The sequence below is a fragment of the Benincasa hispida genome, unplaced genomic scaffold (genome assembly GCF_027475165.1).
Source record: "Benincasa hispida cultivar pf3 unplaced genomic scaffold, pf3_genome.v1.1 HicScf158, whole genome shotgun sequence".
Lineage (NCBI taxonomy): Eukaryota > Viridiplantae > Streptophyta > Magnoliopsida > Cucurbitales > Cucurbitaceae > Benincasa > Benincasa hispida.
Window position 1 is genome coordinate 26,387 of NW_028325942.1, and position 14,430 is coordinate 40,816.

Below are 14,430 nucleotides of genomic sequence, written 5' to 3' on the forward strand. Positions count from 1 at the left end.
TTCTACAAACAATTAGTATCTAAAAATTGAAACATATAAGACCTAATTAACCCTACCAAAAGTGAGATTGTATCACATATCCTAAACCCAACAAAATTAACTATTGATGCATCATTATAACAAATATGCATCATATGTAATGTCCTATAGGGTCACAATATTCAACCCTACGTATCTAATTCCAATTAACTATTTAGTGTTTGTCTCATCAACTGCAAACGAAGTAAATGTAATTTATTAAAAAGATTGTACTTACTGTAAAAATTATAGTTAAAGAAGATAGTGTAAGAAAATGAATACCATATCTATAATTATTGTGCTCGTATGAGTTACTATGTCGTACATGAATTTCATAGTATAGTACCCACACTCTGTACTACCTCGCTATTGAGCATACTATATGTACAAATATATCCAACCCATGTTATAAGAAAAAAAAATATTTTAATTGAACGTATCTTATCATTAAATCAAAATTGAAATACTCACCTTAACAGGGACCCAAGTAGCAGGTCGAGCTCTCATATTTATTTTAGCATAAAACAATCTTATGACCCTAGAAAAACACATAAGATATCACAATGTTTACATAATTAAACTTCAACCGTCAATTTTACAAGATCGAAATAGATTACATATCAAGTACATATACAATTAACTTTTCAATTTTCCTAATATAAGAATACATCTAAGTGATTATCGTAACTCTAACTGCAGTATAGTCATTCCACTCCCCAAAAGTTATCAATATATAACCCATACCAAAACATATAAAAGCATATATAATTAAACTTCAATGGCAGATATTACATGATCAAAATATACTACATATAGCACGTACAATTAACGTTTTCTAAGAAAGCAAATCATTTAAGCGACTACTATGTGTAATCATGGCCCTAGCCTCTCAACCCCATTTTTTAGTAAGTTTCTTTTTGTTTTTTGAAATTTGAAGAGTTTTTTTTTTTTTAAAAAAAAAAAGATAGAAAGAACCTTCTATTTTCATTTTTCTACATACATATCGTTAATATCATATAACTTTTTATCATTTTGTGAAATTAATTATAATGGAAAATTGCATCATAGAATATGTAGATTGAGATATGATTCTACTGGTAAATCCGAGCAGAAAAAGAGCATTGGAGTTTTCATCCAAATGAAAACATTGAAATTCAACTATAATATATCCTATTTTCATATTACTTATCCTAAAACCATATTCATTAATGAAAACAAAACATCAAACCTAGACAAATTCTGCCACATTCATGTTACATTTCTAAACAAAGTGAAAATAATAAATAAGAATTTAATATTTAAAGGACCGAAGTTGAGGTGTGCAATTCCTTTTCTTATATTATATTCATAATTACATGCGAACATCAAAGGTCCTCATTCATCATTTTGGTGCAATTTAATATTGTTACATTCATATTAGTTTTAATTTAATTTATTTTGAAGATGAGAATGTTGATCTTTATTCACGGCCAAGAAAATAGTTAATAATATATTTTTTTAGATAAAATACCATTTCAGCTTTGGCATTTGGTATTTTGACCTATTCAATTTTAATCAAGTTCTTAATTTAGATTCTAAAAGCACTGAACAAAAATATAAATAATTTGGTTGATTTCTTCACCAGAAAACTAATGCCTAAACCCAAAACTAAAGAAGATAAAAGTTAGTAAATATCTCAGATTTAGAAGCTCCTTTATACCGCTTACCAAAGAAAAACAGTGGCAGGTCATGGATGAGGGAGCTATCAATAGTGGCATCAACCAACGAAGCTATATTAAGCGGCAGCAACCGATGGAGCTTGAGAGGCATCAACCGACGGCAGTAGAGGCTGAAGACGGCGACGACAGCGAGGGTTCCAACAGCGTTATTGGAGAGAAGTTAGGGCTTGAGGAAGAAGGAACCACATTCACGGCAGCGAGGGTTAATCGTGTGGAAGAAATCGCACTAGGGCTTAATCTGAGAGGGAGTTGTCTGATTGAGGTGTCTGATTGAGTTGTCGGAGGAGGAATTTCCAATTGAAATTGGAAAAGGAAACTAATGGCCCCAAATGATATCGTTTTGGGCCTCAGCACAAAAAAAGTGTGGGAATTTAATTGTTGGTGTGAAATTATTCAATTTGAAAATTAATGGCAGGAATTAATTTTCTTTTTGAAACGGAAAGGAATTTAATAGTATAAAACGGAAAGGAATTTAATAGTATAAAATGGAAAGAAATTAAATAGTATAAAACGGAAAGAAATTAAATGTAATTATATTTATTTCCTTATTTATTATTATTATTATTATTATTTTTAAAACCCTCTTTCCCTTTCTTCCTCACACACCCGCCGGCACCCCCCCCCCCCCCTCAATTTCTTCTTCCTCCAGCCGAGACCCTTGCTGCCGCTCCAGCTGTCCTCGCTTGGCTTATCACGTCCGACCTGTGATCTCTTCTTCAGCCTATCATAGCAACCGAAACCCGTGGCTAGCCGTCAGAATTTTGGACCTTAGGAAAGATTCGAGCACTAGTGGAATTTTAAGGTAGAAGTGTGTTGTTAGACATTGCGGAGGATTAAGTTGGGTTCGCAAATGAACTTAAGTTCAAAGCTAATTTTGGACCAAGCAACATTTTGATTGAGGCATTTGTTTGAGAGATCGAAGGTAGTTTTGGAACAAGCTATACTTTGGGGCTTGTTTCAAGATTCATCTAAGCAAGGAGAAAGATTAAATTGTTTGCCACTTAGGCGTAATTTGAGATAAGAAATCTTACTACTGGAACTGCCCACGGGTCAGGCATTAGATGTATGCTAGCATGATAAATGAATGATATGGCAGAATGACAACATGATGGTCTGATAGTATAGTATGACCAATGTATGTTCTGGTGTGGGATCTGAAAGATTTACTTTAGCACATAGACACTTGAATGCTAGCATGAGATGGTATGTAATTCCATATGGTTTTATTTGATCTGTTGATGTTGAGGGTTGTAAGACTCTCTAGGTGTACGAAAGAGGTACATACTCAATGGGTTATGTGTATACGAAAGAGGTGTATACATAACTAGATATACGAAAGAGGTACATATTCAGTGGGTTATGTGTATACGAAAGAGAAGTATACATAACTAGATGTACGAAAGAGGTACATATTCAGTGGGTTATGTGTATACGAAAGAGGTGTATATATAACTAGATGTACGAAAGAGGTACACATTATGTGGGTTATGTGTATACGAAAGAGGTGTATGCATAACCATGCGTATGTAAGAGATTGTGTTTCCTTCGGGATTCACCAGAGGCTGTGGATCCTACGGGACTTACTAGAGGTAGTGGACATACTTAACTGCAGTAGGATAGGACTCAGTCCCCCTTTTTGTTTCATGTGTATATGTGTCCCATGAGGACTAGAGCAATTTATATGTTTTACTAGAGGTGGGTATCTAGAGGACATAGATACCCAGCCTGACCTCAGTACTAGGGTTACTTACTGAGTATTTTATACTCATTCTTTTTCATATTGTTGTTTCAGGTAAGGGTAGAGATGCACTGGCGATGGACAAGCGGAATTCGTGATCGAGCCACTGGGACTAGTTTTTACGCTTCCACTCATGAGATTTAAAGTTCTTTTCATGTTCCTCTTAACTTTTAGTTTTGATGCTTAAAACTTACTTTTAAGAATTGTTTTTCAGACTTATTTATTGTCCTTTATGATTTATGGGTACCATATTATTGTTTTAGTATTTGAATTTAATGAAAGACTTTTGAACTTACCTTATTTAATTAGCATTTATTTTGCCATAATCAAGTGTCATTTTGAGTTCCATGCATGCATGTATTTAGTAACGACCTAACTTAAGTCCTCGGGTGTCGGGTCGTTACACAATCCCTCATGAAAAACGAGCATAAAATAGGAAGTAAACAGTCAAAATAATGAATCTAACTTAATAGTCAAACGTTTAATTTTTAATAAAATAGGTTTAAAAAATTAAACGACAAACTAATAAAAAGTTACTTCTTTTTCATGCAAGCACAATTACCCAAACTTGCATACCCTCTCGACCGAATGAATGAATGGTGTGCGCGCGTAGGGGTGTTCACGGTTTAGTTCGGTTCAGTTTGGGGCTTAAACAGAATCGAACCAAACCGAACCGAACCGCGAATTTTAAAAAGTATATTTTCTGAAACTGAACCGAACCGCTTCAGTTCGGTTTCACCATTTTTTATGCTTTTTCATATTTTCTAAATTATAAGCGGTTCGATTCGGTCTCATTTTTATTTTTGAAAGCGGTTTGGTTCGATTTCAAATCAATTTTCAGATTTGACCAATTTGAAATCGAACTGAATTGTAATAATTTAGTTTGAAAATATATCAAATTGAACCGAACCACATTAATTTGATTTCGATTCTGTTCCAGTTCAATTTAGCATTTGGTTTGGTTTTAGTGGTTTAAATGATTACCCCTATGCCGCGTGTGGTGAAAGGGTTGTGCCTCCATCACCATCACACTTTGGAATCACCTCTAGCATGTCTTTGTATTTATACCTTCTAGGCATTTCTTAATTCTCCATTATGGGACAACATTCTTGTCACACCTCGCCCCAAGCCCGCCTCCTGAGCCCGAGGGGAGGTGTGAAGGACTACAGATACCACCCTTTTGTGATACTTACTGCCCATCTCTACCTTACAACGCTCAGTAAACTTTAAGCCAAAGATGTAATCAATAATTGTTTGACTAACTCATTTTATTATAAACAGTATAACATTTACACAACTCTCAGGCTTAACTACAAAGTTTACAACAACAACCCTAAAACTGGAAGTGTGATTGTGGCGTGGCGGACCTTGACCTTAGCAACACCATGGAACTCCTCAACCACCACTACCTAGGGAGGAGGGGGGAGGGGGAGGGGGGAGGGAGAGAAATAAAACATGGAAAATGTGAGCTACAAAGCTCAATGAGTGGTAGTTTTACACAAACAAAGGTTTAATTTCATAAATTCATTTTGGGAAAACAATTCCAAAATCAAACAACAATTACATAACAAAATGTAACCTCCCCAGCCTGTCAGCTGGACAACCCTGGCATGATCATATATTTTCCCCGGGTACTCTCCGCGAATAACCCGCGATGACTAACATGGACACAATCTCAACACCCTATAACCCATCGAATGTGCACATGTCGACATTTCTTGTTAGACATGTTAGGTATGCTGACAGTTCCAACCAGATATCCTGGCAATCCCAGCCAAGCATCCATAAAGCATGCTAACAGTATCCCGGGTACAAATCCCATTTCCCAATGCAATTACACAAACATTATGACAACTACATAAAAACAATCAAATCCAGACAAAACACATTTTCCGATCATGCCAATATTTCAAATACAACCTATATATATACAATCATACATATATATAGAATTCAATCATACAAGCAATAAAATAACCACTCACCTTGGTTGGGTAGGAACTTTCCTTTCCAAGTTCCTTAGGTTTCCCCAGGTTCCCTTTTTAACCCTAAATTCCAGATTCAACTACAAGCTTAGATTACTCATCATTCCAAGCCTTATTTTGAGACACTTCCTTCTACAAATACGTTCTAAATTTTCTCAGAAAGTTTACCTTAAAATCTTAGCTTAGGACTTCTTGTAGTTTGGCTAGAATCCTCGAATCATTAAGATTTGGCCCAAGCTTACCCAAGAGCTCGACCATTCTGCCTTTTCCTCACTCTTCAGCTTGATTCCTTTGAGCTTCTTCAGCAGCCCTACCTTGAAAATTAGACTCTTAGAGCTTTCAAGTGGCTTTGAAATCACTCAAAATGCACAAGTATTTTGGGAGAACTCCTCGTCCCAAGTTGATGCTACTTTATGATCTCACTATCCGACAGCAACTCCTTCTCTTACGAACGCATGATCTTCCTCTGAATCTGCTCTCAAACATTCTTCCTACTGTTTTTCAAGAGAATTTCGGTTTATGAACTGAAGAGCACTCTATGGTGGTATTTATAGGCCAAAGGAACTGATCCTTCTCATCTTACAAAGCCTTCAACGTAAGACACCTTCTTCTTTAGCAACTTTTGGAGTGTTTGCACCAAGCTTTGCCACCACCTACTTCTTTGCCAGTCACCTACTCCCATGCCACTCACCTACTTGCATGAAGTTTGAGTTGTCTTCCTCATGCATAAGACTTCTTTACATGAAACTCTATTTGTCCACCTCCCACTAACTCAAGCTCAACCTCCTTTCGGTAAAGCCACTTGTCCGGGTGAATCCATCAGCCTTGTGTAACGCAAGCCTCAGCAACGCATAAACCCTTGGCCCATCGTCTAGTCCATCGTGTAACTCTTTTACTTCATCGCACAACTCCATCATTTAGTTAATCTCTCGCTGTTGCTTAACATCCATCCCTCTCGTTGTCATTCATCATCTAGCCCTCTCGCTGTTGCCAATTGCCTAGTGCCTGTGCCCATCGCATAGCACTTACGTCCCATCGTATAGCTCCACCGTCTAATGATCTCTCGCTCTCAACGATCTCGCTATCGCGTATCTCTCACTGTTAATGATCTCGCTGTTGCTCATCATCTAACGCATAGCCTATCGCATAGCTCCTGCGCCTATTGTGTAGCTCTCGCTGTCGCTCATTGTGTAGCGCTGACGCCTATTGTCTAACGCATCACGCCCATCGTCTAGTGCGTCTGCTTATCGTGTAACACCATCGTGTAGCGTCTGCGTCTATCGTGCAACGCCCATCGTCTAGCGCTTTGCCTATCGTGTAGTGCTCACACTCATCGTTTAGCATTATCGTCTAGTGCTATCGTCTAGCTTCTACGCTTATCATCTAATGCTTATGCTGATCGTGTAGTGCTATCGCCTATCGTATAGTGTGATCGTCTAGAGCATCGTTTAGCGTCGCATGTAGCTGTACAATCGTCCGCGTGTAACACTCCAACTCCCCGCGCCTTGAGCTCAATGTCTAGCTCTCTTGCTCTTGCTCATGCAGCCTTGACGCATGAGCAACCTTTGGGCAATGCCTCTTGCCAATGCTTCGGCCAACATGCATCCAAACCTCACAAGTTCTACGCATGGTTGTCCTTGGCTTCAATGCTTAACTCCTTTTAACCTCTACAAACATAGCCTCATCTCATGCGTTAATGTTCCCTAACACCCAACGCATGGTTTTCTTTTGACTTTACACTTATCCAAATTCCACTAGTTAAGGCTCAACTCAAACTACTCAAGGAAAATCTATTCAACACTTAGAAATTTCCTTGTCTTCAACATAGGATTTAACTTACACTTAGTTAATTATCTTAATTACCTACTTAAGTAGGGAAATTGAGATCCGGGTTTCACAATTCTCCCATTTTCTTTTAACTTTTTCTATAGGCCCAAGTCCAAAAGTCATTTCCAACAACTTAATCTTTGTAATTCCATTTCATTTGACAATAGTTATTGTAATAAATTAGTTCATCTTGTTATTCCTCATTTTTTTAGATTAATGTTGTAAGTTTAAGGTTCTTTATTTTTTTTTCCTCCCTCATTTTCTCAATTCATTGCATATGAAAGTTGGAATGTTAAAGCTGAATGTTCACTTGAAAAATTTGAAATCCAAGACCGATTGAAGTAGGAATACAGGAATCTCTTTTAGTTTTCGAATTAATTAATTTTCTAATTATTGCTTAATTTTTCATTAATTTCTAGCACCTTAATGTATTGTTTTGGTTGAAATTTGGTGTCCTTTCCTTACTAATATTTCCTAATTATACATTACGCGTTCCTTCTTGAAGTTTGACTATCATTAGAATTGTTTCTTTACCATTCAAGATTCCATTTAGATTTTATTGTCGTTACCTTTCTTAAAATTCTTTTTATTTAGTATTATGTCCATCTTCTCTAATTAATTTTGTGTTTTATCGTTTTAATTATGAACTAATTTAATTATTTTCACTATCATTTTAATTATTAAATAAAAGTTAATTTATGAAAACAAAAAAGTTTTAGAAATGGAAGGAAAATCTTTTAGAAGATAAAAGACAATCAAAAGATAATCATATTATCAATTATTTAAAGTTTTCAAAATTCATAATAATAATAATAATAATAATAATAATACTATTATTTTAATTCATATTATTTATATTAAAGTTATGCAAGATTTAATTATGTTCTTTAATTGCTCCATTAATGTTCTTGTATTTTTCATGTTTGAGGTATTCTATTAAGTTTAACACATATATAAATTATGCATGTTTAAATTCCACTAAACTATGTAAAATAAACTATGTATTAATTGTATTTTTATATGTTATGCATATATCATGAGAATGATACAAAGTATGATTTAAAGTATCTATTTATCTTGTGATAAATTACTTGTGATTATTTTATTATGATAACTATATTATGAATAATTTGTTGGCCACCAAGGTGACGAAATTAGTGGATTTTATAGATATCAATTTAAAGTAAATTCAATTATTCATGTTTACATGATGCCAGTGAAGGAGATAACATTATGAGACATTAAAGATATTATTATGAGTATATTGATTTTCATTATTATAAACCATTCAATCGTCTAAAGGCTGATTTGTAGTCTTAAAAATTTGAAACTTATCGTGGTTAATTGAGATGTTTGGTTAGATATTGTTAGTATATCCAAAGACGATAACTAATGTATTTAATTTGAGCATTTTGATTATCAATTATGTAAAATTAAATTTAACATCAATTATGTATGAATGTTATATATTGTTATATCTTTCAAAGAAGAACTTCAATGATATATGCTTAATAATTTTTTAATATTATCTGAATTTACATTATATATTCAAGTTTATTTCTCAAAGCAATAATGTATAAATATATTTATTTTGTATTAGCAATATCTGTTTTCGATTCTATTCATTCACAAGCTATGTCTACGTTTAATGGGCTCAACTCCTCTTATTAGTGTAGACAAATCCAATTCTATCTTGGTATTTTGGATCTTGATTTGACACTTTTAAATGAGAAACCCCTGCACTTACTAATGATAGTAGTGTAGAGAAAAGGTGTCTTTTCTTATTTATTTGTTTTTCATTAATTAACTTAATATAAGTGTTATATTAATTTAATTAATGTTTAAGATGCTAATTTTGGTCCAATGTTGCTTTTATTTTATTTTATTTATTATACATGTGATGTATGATTATTTATTATATTGCATAGTGTATGCCATATAGTATAAAAACCCCACCATAGGATAAACATTATTTCATGCATCATTCTAATATAAATATTATAATGTTGTTTATTTATGTTGAATATGGTGCTTTTATCACCATAAGAGAATTTTAATTTCCCCAAACTTTATTACTAAATATTTCATAGAGTACGGATAATTTTAGTAATAAGGCATGTTTTCAAAAGTTATTTTGAAAATATATTAAACTTTGAATAAATATTTTTTTTTCTGTGTTAAAGGTTAACACCTGTGTACTAAACTGAGAGAATGTAAGGATTAATTAATCCAAAATGAAAGATAAATTTTATTCTCCTGAATAGGATACATGTGTTTGGATTTTAAATGACATTACAGATAATTCTCTAACAGTTAGAGTTAAATTTAGTTACTTATCAAAAGCCTTGCTTCTCATGTAAGTAAGTCAATAAAACCTTATTAGATAAGGTTACTTAGCCAATGTTAGATTTTCTTTCTTTGACCCAGGTGGTCCTATGATTGAAAATATAAGTCTAACATCATAAATGAATCATTAATATGATTGATGAGTATTTATGAATAAATATATCTTAATCTAATGCAACTTAAGTCTCTTTTTCTTTGAAATGTTCAAAGGAACACAAACTAAAGTTTAAATCATTTGGGCAATCGTATTGTGACATTATGATATGATCATAATGATTAGTATAATTTTTTTTGTTGTACTAAGCCTAAGTGATAGAAATGAGATGGGATCTCAATTTCAAATATTAGGTACAATTTGGATGAATTTTTGCTACAGCAAGAGAAATATGGCCTTGTTGAACTTTGTACATTTAAAGTACTTTGTTAAACGAAGTCTTGATATTTTAGAATTACACTGATGCCTGACTCCACTAAGGAAATGCAATAGAGATTGCATTGTTTGAATGTTATTTTCTTCAAAATGTTTGCGAAACATTGTTGGATTATGGAAGTGTTGTAAAACTAGTTTATGACATTTTAGTTTTGGGGTAAGTTGAGACACTTGTGTCAAAACAAACCCTTGGTGAAATAAATGTTCAAAAGTATGCCTAGTTGTAGGTAGTCTATGAGGAGTTTATAAATGACCTTATGAACATTCCAACGTAAATTAATGTATTTGTGTGACAAGTACTGATTCATTTGAAAAGTTAAAGATTACAGACCTGTAAAAGGGTTGAGTTGTGCTGATGAATTACTTTCAAATAAAACCACATGATAGTTAATAAGTGTCACTAACCATTTATTTTCATATTCATGTCAATTTATAATTATTAAATAGATAAGTTTTTATCGTAGTAGGAGAGTTATGAGATAACTCGACCTTGGCAAAGGCTTACTTGAAGTTTTCATTGTCATATAAGATGACAAGATAAAAACTTATAAACCTTTCCGTAGTGAGAGAGCTATGCAATGACTCTACCTTAGTGTTAACTTATTGGAAGTCAAAGCCATCATGCTAGATAACAAGAGTTAAAAGGAGTTGACAAAGAAAATTTTTGTTAAAGTCATAAATTTGAGATAAAGTAGTGTACTTGATCTCAATCTTTTTTTTTTTTTTTCTTTTGTAGATAATCGTCGATGAGGGCAACCTCAAAGTGATATGATTGGACTTACAAAATGGAGACTTGAAAGTGTGGTACTTAGAGGTAGAGATCTTCAATGTAAGACTCTTGGCATAAGGTGAAAACCAAAGCCATAACTGTTGGGTGAAAATGAACTGTGAGTCAATTTTCTAACTAGTTCTTATAACAATATCATTATGCATTTTTTGGCTCATTGTTGCATATGAGATGTGTAAGAATGAATAACTTCTTTTATGAAAAGGATTTCAATGCATCTACACTATTTCAAGAAAATTTTCACAGATGGATTGCAAAATATTTGCAAATATTGTGATATTCATTTGAGAAATGAATTTCACAATTAGAATATTTGAAAATAAAGGTTTGATATAATATCATAACCTATGACTTTGAACAATGACGATGTTCTTGTACAGATAAGAAATGTAACGTGGGTATTTATCTATTTTATATTGGTGTTTGCTCATTGTGAATGAAGCAGAAATCAGTATGAAAGTTTGACTGTTTAACAAATTTCAATAGGTGATTTGAAGTGTTCTTGTCTATTGAAAGTCCACATTCATATGTCTAGGACATGATTTGTCTCATACATCTTACGTTTACAAACTAATTGTTTACTATTCGACGCAATTGCTTCAGGTGAAATGGAAATGTAACATTCTACAATGAATTTGAAATGTCTAAGGAAACGTTTCCTAAGACACCTCATATGTTGAGGGGATATAAATCTTACATGAGACTTTGTTAACATTTGATAAGTCGATTGTATGAACATTGAGTTTTGAAAATTAAAACTTACGAATTATGAGACATTAGTGCATATAGTTTTAGATTTGATCTTTTACGGGATGCACTATTTTATAACTATATTTAGAGAAATCCACGTTTTATTCTAGTTGTTGTAGATCAGACGATGAGGCAATGCTTTGCTTGTGAAGCAATGTTTTGCATAGTCACGTATGTCCTTAGATATTTGAAAGCTATTTCAAATATAACTTAATCTATACACTTTATGAGACAATTTGATGCCAGGACTGAGTCGAAGGACATATGTAAACACCAAAGTTACAGGAATAACACAAAATAAGAGAAACATCTTGTTGGTGAAAATATGGTTCTTGTTGACATAATTGTTTGAATTATATAAAAGGATTCTTTAGGCTAAAGTGTGAGAGGATCTCCTAGACTGTCTAGGACTACGAGATATGTCTCTAGTGCACTAGGGCAAGTGGGAGAGCATATAGGGTATAGAGTACGCCTTGGATACATGTCTCACTAGCTTACATTTTCCTGGCTTTAGTGCAAGTGGGAGATTGTTGGGATGTATGCACTAAAGCCTCGTAGTTATATGTTAGTTGAATCAATGTTTGATTAGTTTTATGTAACTTATGCAATAATCTATTAAACTAAGATCCAAGGTTATCTGATGTAACTTAAACATGTATCTAAAGCCATATAGGTGGATCATGCTTAGGTGATAACCTAAATGGTCTGTAGTATATGGATAAGTTTAGGTGCCTTATCCTGGTAACATTACTAATACCGTCCGTTTTGTAAATGTTACAATTATTATAAAGTGGTATAAATGATCTGATCCTGATCATTCATGTGAAGACATGTGAGTGGGAGTATCCTATATAAAGTATATATGACTAGTCCACGAAATGTTGAGTCCTTCTTCATAACACTGTTACTAGAAGATACTCACTTTTCATCAGGATGACCATAGGTGACTTGACCTTAATTCTGAGTGAGTTGTGAACTCCTATCTAGGCGGCAGTCATTTGATCTGCATGGGTGAGAGTGACCAGTTTCGCTGACTCAATATGCCTACCATTTTGGGGATTTGTCTAACTGGGGAGATGGGAACACAACTACATAAGAAGGAATCCACTTCTTCCCTAATGTTATGGTAAGAAGATAAATTACTCCCTTAATAGTTGATTCCGGAACATGAACAATGAGACGCCTAATTGTTCATTAGAGGGATTGGTGTACTTAAGAAGTTAGATGTAACTATAGGGGTAAAATGGTAATTTGATCCAGTTGTACTTACGAGCAATTAGTGAAGGGTCAACGCACTATTGATTGGTTATATCCAATGGACGCAAAAAATATCTATAGTGCAAAGAATGCCGTTGTCAGTCTTTAGAGATGACCGTCAGTTAATAAAGGTTAATTAAGTTAATTAGAGAGTTTAATTAATTACTCAAGTATCATTGGAGCTTCAATCTATATGTTCACAAGATCCCCTCAAAAGCTCAATAACGACTAACGAGAATCAAATTAATTTTAGTTTAATTTAAAATTTTTAAATTAATTAAAGAGAATTAATTGTATAAGATACAATTAAATAATGGATATAGATATATTATAATATATAATGTATGTTGATACATTATATAATTTTATGAGAGAATTAAATATTTGAATATGATTCATATAAAAAATTAAATGTTAAATTTAATGTGAATATGATCCATATTAAATTTGAAGAAACTGTGAAGTTCGAATGCGGAAGCGGGATCGTCCCAATTTTATTTTTTTTATAGAATGAAAATTTATAGAACATAAGACTTATGCATAAACAATAATTCACAACATGCTAATCGAGGAAAAATGGAAGAAATAAATGTAGGATTGTATCAACAGTAGCTGAAGCACAAGGATCATCTAAGCACTCAAATTCACTAATTTTGGCAAAATATAAAACATGCTTCTGCAGAAACAAGTGAGTTTCAAGACATACCTCTTGTAGAACTTCTTCAAAGCTCCTTCACCAACTACTATCTTCTCCAAATCTTATTGTAGACCACCTCAAGATCTTCCCCACTATTCTCTTGGAGCTCTAGATTGAGTTGTGAGACTCAAAACAAGCTTGAATCAAGGGTAGAAGGAGAAATGCTCACTGTAGAAAATCAGCTGAAGAACTCTTTCTTCAAACCAAATTTTCTCTCAAAATCTCTATAGATTGCATGCCCGATTTTCACTCCAATCTTTTCATTATATTGCAGATCAACGTGGAAAGAAAAGAGTTGCATGAGTTACAGCTCATGCTTGGAGAAGACAAAGCCAAAGCAAATTCTTCATGTGTGAGCAACTACAAAGATGGATAAAGGAAAAACTCTTTTTTCCATTTAGTGTTTTGTTTGTTTTTTTTCCCCTTTTCAATTTTATCATAAAATCAAAATTTTGATTTTAAAAAAGAAAAAATAATTAATTTCATAAATTAATTATTAAATAAAACTTAATTAATTCAATATCAAATATTAAATTAATTTTAACACATATCCATCTTTATATATTTAAATCATATTTAAATATATATAAATTATTCTATTCCGTTTAATACTCAAATTAAACATGTAATTATATCTCATATAATTACTAATTCCCTTAATTCTAATTTGAATGATTCAAATTAACTTATCACACTATTCTAGAGCTAGTCTGTTACGAGCTAGTAGGGGGACCTCGCGGACCTACAGATCATGGGCTCCAACGATCCAAGATTAATTGGCTAAACTCATTAGACCAAATTAATCTCCATTTGTTAACTAATGGGTCACTCCACTAAAGCCCATAGTTGCACTCCCCTCACTGTAGATATATTATGT

At 33.2% G+C, this 14,430-nt stretch overlaps 1 long non-coding RNA gene across 1 annotated transcript; it reads right to left on the reverse strand.

Annotated features, from left to right (window-relative positions):
- Positions 1–285: 285 nt before the first annotated feature.
- Positions 286–2,063, reverse strand: LOC150030913 (uncharacterized). Its single transcript, XR_016526371.1, has 2 exons — positions 1,725–2,063; positions 286–556 (listed from the first exon to the last, which is right to left on the reverse strand). It is a non-coding gene; the product is annotated as an uncharacterized LOC150030913 (long non-coding RNA).
- Positions 2,064–14,430: the final 12,367 nt, after the last annotated feature.